Source organism: Adiantum capillus-veneris, chromosome 29 (assembly GCF_014529385.1).
Source record: "Adiantum capillus-veneris isolate H3 chromosome 29, ASM1452938v2, whole genome shotgun sequence".
NCBI classification, from domain to species: Eukaryota; Viridiplantae; Streptophyta; class Polypodiopsida; order Polypodiales; family Pteridaceae; genus Adiantum; species Adiantum capillus-veneris.
This window is the reverse complement of record NC_140959.1, coordinates 39765576-39773939: the sequence shown is the minus strand read 5'-3', so window position 1 is coordinate 39773939 and position 8364 is coordinate 39765576.

Genomic DNA, 8364 nt, shown 5'->3' with positions numbered 1-8364 from the left:
ATGAAAAAAGTGAGAGGTGACATGGAGAATAAAGTAATTACAAGAGGGGAGAGAGGGGAGTGTGTTCAGAGGTGAATCTGTGTGCAGATGTGTGTGAACACAAAAAAAATCAGGTAACCACCGGGTGGGGATGGGTCTGTGGGCACCTTTTTCAGTGAAACTGAGTGTGTGTGAGTGTGGGGGAGGTTATTTAGCTACAAGACAAGAGACATGGCGCCCTTTAGAGAGAGAGGGGGGTATTTGGGTCATGGGATATGATAGGAGAGAGAAAGAGGGGGTGGGGTATACTATTTTGGAAGATAGGGTAAGTTGCATGTGAGTTAGGGTGCATTATTGGTGAGTTATAATGCATTATTGGTGAGAGGTGGGGTAGCTTGAGGGGAGAGAGAAAGGAGAAAGGACAAGGGGAAGAGAGAGGGGGTTGACCTTTTGAGTGGAGGAGAGGAAAAGGGACACCAGGCGGGGCAACAGTGAAGAAATAGGAGGCAAGGTGGGGATGGGCTACCCCGCAGGCATGAGGTGGCCTATTTTACCTTTCTTATATATTTACATAATCATACTTTACTTTTTTCTTACTTTTTCCAATGCCTTTTATCACTCCCGCCCTAGGAGGGGGTTTTCATGGGGTGGGGACAAGAGAAGAGGGGTATGGGAGCTTGGCTTGTGAAAAGCCCCCATCACTAGCAATATTGAGAAAGTTATACTTGCTACTCTAAAATGTATAGTATCCTTCAACAATCAAAAAACTCAACCATCATCATATACTGTGATATATAGCATATTAGGTCCCCCAAAACTGAAGGAAGATTAGCTTTATGTTATACATTACACTTACACAATCAAAATTGAATTTGGATATCAAGAAAGCCACCAAAAAAATAATAAAAGTGCTAATTTTGGCCAAAAAACAGGATAATGCAATTCTTGTAAATTGGCCATAACTTTCAATTTTAACACTTAGCTCTCCCTACAAGAATCAAAACATGTTGAGAACTATGAAGGCCTAACCTCTAGCCATCTAAACCTCACAAACATGAAGTTTAGAGTGGTATAGTTGCCAAAATTTGAAAAAAAGCCAAAAACAGGACTCGTTTTTTCACACAGTTTAGGTTCAGAAATGTTGTGCAAGAGTAAGGTTAATGGTGAGATCGATACTCAAAAAAAAATGCTAAGTTTTTTTCAGCTCATAAGGCAACTTTGTGGATATATAGCACCTAGAAATTCATTTTCATACTCTTCAAATAATTCAAGTAAAATGGTCACTTAACAGGACACAAAAGTGTCCTGTTACCATTCTAGTGTTAACAAGTTGTATACTTGCCAAACCCATCAAAAAAGTCAAAAAACTGACAAAAGTAAATAATCGTGATTATTTACCTCTACTATCCAGAGACATCAATTTTGACTTTGAACTTAGACAATGTTAGACCAACATAATATAAAGCCACATGGCAATTTTGGGTTCAATCGGATCAAAATTGATACATGTACACTAAGTTTACAGGTTGCAGATCAAACCTTTAAACTTTTGCTAAATTCGAATCTGAAAGTCAAATTTTGACTCCCATAGCTCGATTTTGATACACAGAGACCAGTCACGAGAGTTCTCAAGAGCTCTACTGTCTTTATAGAAGAATAGCTAACTCGATCAAATGTATAAGAATCAGGTTGCAGATGAGGAATCAGTGGCTTGACAGAAAGTTGCGATTGAATCAAGTGGAAATTGACAACAAGTCATTCCAAAGGTGAGTACTCTATCTGTCAGGACATCGGCAAGGCCGGACTAGACAAGGTCAGGGCCGGGCTAGGCGGTGTGGAATGGGGAGTCCAACTAGGGCAAAGAGCCAGGGGCTTGCCTATATAATGGGTGGTTGGGTGGTGGACTCTCAGGCTCTAGCTTCCCTTGTCTTACACTGGTATTAGAGCTTGTGTCTATTTTGGGAAAGGGGGAAGGGCGTGGAGCTTTCTAGCCACTCAAGGCTTGCATGTCGGGGTCATACACAGTGGGGATTACCCCTTAGCAAGGTCATCGATGAAGCCGCAGCCCGTGGGCACGCAATCTTGGCAAGGGAGGACCGCCGAGTGCAGGATCGCCAAAACTCAGGCGCTTGGTCTCGTTAGCGATGCAAGGCTGAGTTGGGAACTTTACGACACAGGGCCGAAGCCCCTTAGACATCGCATCGACTGTCCCAAGCCCTCAAGGCCTCTGTGCGTTGCCCGTTAGGCGCCATAGCCGATAGTGAAGCTACGTTTCTCACTTGAAGGGCCCACCCCCTTAGGGGTAGTGGCCATGCACAACAATTTTAATCTTTAAGGGATGGTACCCACAGTGGGTACCCCACCCACCCCTACTACACTACGTGCAAGTACGGCATGGCCAAGCTAGGCAGAATCAACAAAGTCGGCACGCATTCCAATGACAATCTCTTGTGTATTACGCAGAAACTCGGAAATTTCAAGACAACCAAATTGGCGAAGTTGCAGTACAAGTTTTTGTTGGCATCGATTATCGCTTTCAAGTCTAATTGATTCGACTATAGAGAGCTAGTGGAATTCCATATATGGCGGACAATTCAAATCATTTTCCACTAGATTACTCTCGATTTTGACGGAGTTAGCAAGGCTTCTATACTTTGCGAGTGCTCTCACTATCAGTTTTTTTTTTTTTTAGTACTTCTTTCACCGCACTATGTAGCCATGGATTCGGATATCAATATGACATTCGATTTTGAGCAAAGTACTCTGATCCTACCAATGATGGCCCGCGACGGCTGGATCCTCTCAAGGAGAGTACCCGCGATGCTATGGCAGGAAAAGAGGCATGACAATCATGGATGAAAATTTTAAAGCTTTAAATGAAAATGTTACTAAACTATCCACATTAGTAATTCAATTAATGCATCAGAAGTCTAAGAGTCCCGCTGACACCCACATGCATGATCACGTTGCCACACAAGGGCAGAGAATTTCTAATCTAGGGCAAGGCCCAACTACTGACACGTTACATACTCTCACTTCCAAAGAGTTGGATGAATTGTTAAAGAATACTAAACCACCAATTTTTAAGGGAGAAGACCGAGACCGCAATAAGGATACAGTGAATATCTTTCTCAGCAAGTGGGATGGAATTCACACCTTACGGCATACTCCGGATGCAGTCAGAGCTCTGCAAACGAGCTTAACTCTGGAAGGCAAGGCCTACAATGGTGGATGTCTCTCAAGGAGAAGAACATCATACCACAAAGTTGGGCAGCTTTTGAAGCAATGTTTAGCAAGGAATTTTTGCCTACAAATGAGGCCAATCGGAATTGGACGGCTTGGGAAACATGTTCCATGCGCCAATACCCATCACTCATTGAATATATCTCTCACTATCGGGACGTTATCCTCAAGTTGGAAGGCTTGGACACCTTTCAACAAGTACGGGGGTTCATACGAGGTCTGACACCCGAGCTTAAGAAGTATGTCAAGACCCAAGACCCTAAAACACTTGAGGAAGCCATAGTGAAAGCACATATTCATGATGATCCTGATGAGAAGAAAACACATAATAGTCACGTGCCTACTAGCATACATGGTAATACACGCACTCAGTATGGGCACAATAAAAGAAAATTTCTAGTTGCTAATTCAGATGCATCTAAAAAACCCAAGGGGTCTAGGGGTCCGACTTTCTCTTGAGGATTTTGATAAAGCAAAGAAAGAAAAGTTATGGTTTCAATGTTTAGAAAGAGGTCATGGCAAAAAGAATTGTCCCAAGGGGAAATCTTCTGCTCAGGGAAAGGAGAAAGCAGTGCACATGGTGCAATTGCTGCCTCTCGAGTCTTCCTCAAGATTCTCTACAGTGGAAGTAACACACATGGAGGTGGTGCATGAATGCTGTCTCACAGCTTCCATGTGGCAACCCACCTTTGGACCACATGAGTTAGTACATATGCACGTATATTTGCAAAGGCACAAGGTGCACATCTTGGTAGATGACGGTGCTACGCACAATTTCATCAATTACGGATTGGTGAAAAAGTTCAAACTGCCTCAAAATCCGAGTACCCACTGCTACAAGGTAGCAATGATGAATGGACATGATACTAAAATATGGGATACTCAATGCCAAGCTGTTCCATTGGAAGTACAAGAGTACTCTACTTGCTTGAATTGTCAGGTTATGAACATGGAAAGGGCTGATGTGGTTCTTGGTAGAGAGTGGTTGCATAGCCTAGGGCCATCACTGAAGCGTAGCTATGAGCACAACAGCTTGATGTTTGAATCCCATGGCGCACATGTGTTGTTGTTAGGAGAAAAAGATATACCTTCGTCACCTGATTTGTATTGTTGAGCTGATGCAACTCGTTTCTGATAATGAAATAGATCAGGTTTTCTTGTGTTACTCACTGTCTCATTTTCTTTCTAACATTGAGTCTGTTGAACATTCCTCAACGCCGCTGTTGTGCTGTGGCAAGTATATAGTGGGAACGGGAATTAAACGATTTATCTTGTGACTTTTTGATGCATAAGTATTTCATATAATAGTCATATGCATAAATAAAATCTTTCTACCATACCTTAGTATTACCTTTGAAGTAATATAAATGTACATTACTATTAGAAAGTACTGCAAGAGAAGTATCAATGATTGTGCCTCTTTTTGTCTGGGGGAAAAGCATTTGTATATTTCTTCTAGTATCTCAGCTATACCCTACCATATATAAATTATTTTCTTATTTTCACATTTATTTAATAATATAACCCTTCAATAATGCATACCTTCTTGGATACATACAAGAGGGAAGGGCCTACTAGAAGACTTTATGAAAAGGAAGATCCAGAAAAGAAGAAGAAGCCAAGGGGTGGACTTCCAGGACCTGCTATTTTTCCTTCCCTTTTGCCATTGTTTTACACACTCCAAGTTCAATCACTCAGGCACTAATCCTCAGTTACTCATAGAGAATGCACAAGCATAGACGAGCTAGCTAAGTGAGGGAGACCCTCACCTTCATAGTATTGTTGCGGATCAGGCTGAGATTTCACAGCCCGAACTAGAGTCCTACCGCTCACCCCCCCACCAAGTATTCGGTGGAGGTGGCTTGCCATAAATGGTGTATGAGCACCGCTAGCAGACTCCTTTCATAAACATGATGAATCTTGACTTTGCCGCCCAGAGTTAGAGTACTACAGAGTAGTTACCATTTCCACTACTACTCGTACTGAGTTTTCTCTTATTACCCAACTTTAGTAATGCCTACCAAGTGAACAAAAAACCTTTAAGGATTATAATGCTTAGTTACATACAAAGAAAGCAATATTTTTGGCCAAGGGAAATTCTATCTTACCCTTAAGTCAATATTCCTTGGGATTCGTGTGTGTGTGTGTGTGCCCACCCATACCCAAGCACATACCTAATTGGTAGGATGTGCATAATGACCAGGTTTTTTTGAATATTCATGCTTATCCAACATGCATCTTATAATTTTTTAATATCATGCTGTCACCATTCCAATCTTACTGAATAATGTCAAACATTTATAGTCTCGAGCCTTTAAAGCAGTCCTTCCTATTATCATACTAGTTTATACCGATACCACATGCAGACCCATGTCCTTATGCACATTACCATACATTGAAACATGAAATGATTTCACAATACCAAGTATCATTCCCAATCTTTACTCATCAAGCAAAGGAACTCGACCTGAGAAGAAGAAGAAGCCAAAGGGTGGACTTCCAAGACCTACTGTTTTTCCTTCCCTTTTCCCATTGTTTTACACACTCCAAGTTCAATCACTCAGGCACTAACTCTCAGTTACTCACAGAGAATACACAAGAATACACAAGCCAGCTAAGTGAGGGAGACCCTCGCCTTTATAGTATCGCTGCAGATCAGGCTGAGATTTCGAAGCCCCAACTAGAGTTCCTGCCGCTCACCCTCTGCCATGCATTTGGTAGAGGTGGCTTGCCATAAATGGCCCATGTGCACCGTTAGCAGACTCCTTCCATAAACGTGATGAGTCCCGACTTCTCTACCCAGAGTTAGTGCGATGTAGAGTAGTTACCATTTCCACTACTACTTGTACTGAGTTATCCCTTAAAACCCAACTTTAGTAATGCCTAGCAAGTAAACAAAAAACCTTTAAGGATTTTAATGCTTAGTTACATATGAAGAAAGCAATATTTCTGGCCAAGGAAATTCTATCTTACCCCTTAAGTCAATATTCCTTGGGGGGTGTGTGTGTGTGTGTGTGTGTATGTGTGTGTGTACCCGCCCTGTTTCTAGGCTCCATACTCAATGGGTCGATAGTAGGCCCATTCTATATGGGCCTACTACCTAATTAAAGAGGTAAGGATAGTTTGATTAAGTTTTAGACCAAGTCAATGGTTTAATGAGATAGCCTTAATGATGATAAAAATTAGGTCATTTCTTTTGAACCCATTGAGGCATAATTTTTGAATAAGAAGTCTAATGCCTTCCCAAGAGATGAAGCAATTAGAACAGGAATACATGATCATATGAAGAAGACTAATACAAGTATTAAGAGTCAATTTGTGTGGCCTATTACTTTTCCTTTTGAAAAATTCAATAGAAGAAATGTTAAGTTGGTCCTCTTCCAAAAGAACCGATTTTCAAAGTCACCATTATAAAGAGTGTGTAATATAATATTGATGTGAACGAATTGTAAAAAGGTGGTGAAGAATACAAAGGGCGTATTAAATCCTTCCCAGTATGTAGGTTCAATTATTAGGCAATTGGGTTGAATGCAGTTTAACTCTTCAAAGAAGGATTTGTTTTATTGAGGCTCAAAATATCATCCATATATCTATATGTATGTTTAAACATTAAAAGTTTATGACATGTTTTTTTTATCTTTTAAAATTTCGAGAAACCACTTGTATTCAAAATAGGCTTAAGTATAAATTGCACATAAGGGGTAAACACAAAAATTCCATATGGATACCAAGGCTCTGGTTAAAGTTGTATCATTGGTTGCCAAAGTGGATAGAACAATTATCAAGCAGCCAAGTAATGTGATCACTTAGTTTCTTTTCATCAGGAAGTTATGAGAAGAGGTGGCTTTTTTAATCCATCTAGGCTTATTTACCAGAGAGATATAGGTAAAACCTTCTAAACGAGCATTTTCAAACACAATCCTAATCATTTTCTTCAGAACATTCTTCAATCCTTCATCCCCATTAAGGGGTATGTTCACCAAGTGATGTCTGTAGATCCAAGGTGAAAAATCTGACCAAGGAAGTTAAGAGTGACAACAATGAAGTTTTTAACCAGCCAAAAGGGGTTACAATGTATTTTAAAGAAAATTTGAGCAAAGTTTTTGTCTAATAGCACAAACTTTCTCAAACTCCGAAAGGACAAGGTCAAGGCATACCATGATGTTTTTAGTAATCTGGGTAAATATGACATTAGAGGCATCAAAAATCCAGTGGAGCTTATGTTTGTGATGTTTGTAAGTCAGAAACAAAACTGAAAGTTTGACGGACTCAGGGGAGTACCCCATATTAATAAGGTGTTTAGTAATTTTATTAGTGACCTCCCAAGGAGAGAGCCGTTGTCCTACTCTGACACGTATATAGTGGGAACGAATGCTACAAGATCTATCTTGAAACTTTTTAGATACATAAGTATATTTCTTATAATGTACATATGCATATCTAAGTATAATAATAAGTTTTCTATCTTATCCTATTATTTATCTCAAGGGTAACATATTCTTACTTTACCATCAAAAACTACGGGAAAAGCATCAATAGCTCCGCTTCTTTAACTCGTGGCTAAAAGCATCAATAGCTCCGCTTCTTTAACTCGGGGCAAAAAGCATTGGTTCTTTCTTTCTACCATCTCATTATCATCTGACACCCTAGCTAGATCCTATATCTAGGGTAACTTCCAACACATATATATATATATATATATATATATATATATATATATATATATATATATATAATGTATTTTTCTTATATTTCTTTTTAATAACTACTAGGAAAGAATCAAATCCTAGGGGACACTAGCTTGCACGATTTTCAAAGATACACCTATTTTAATGCATTATTACAAGCATGACTACAAAAATTTGTCAAGGAGCAATGTCATGCTTTCATATTGCATGAGGTGTCCATTGGAATCAAATGAAAGTCTAGGCTAAGGGGACCACAAGAAGACTTTGCTCCCAGAAATGTACCCTATTTTGATGATTTTTTAACACAAGATTCCAATCCAAATTGAAAAATGTATGTAAAATGGGAGTCGTGCTAATGAGCTGAATTTTTTGCCCCTATTTTTATTTCTTTATTTGGAGCCATGGTTGAGAAGAAATGATCAAAACGGTGGACCCTAGTCTGCCCACATCATGC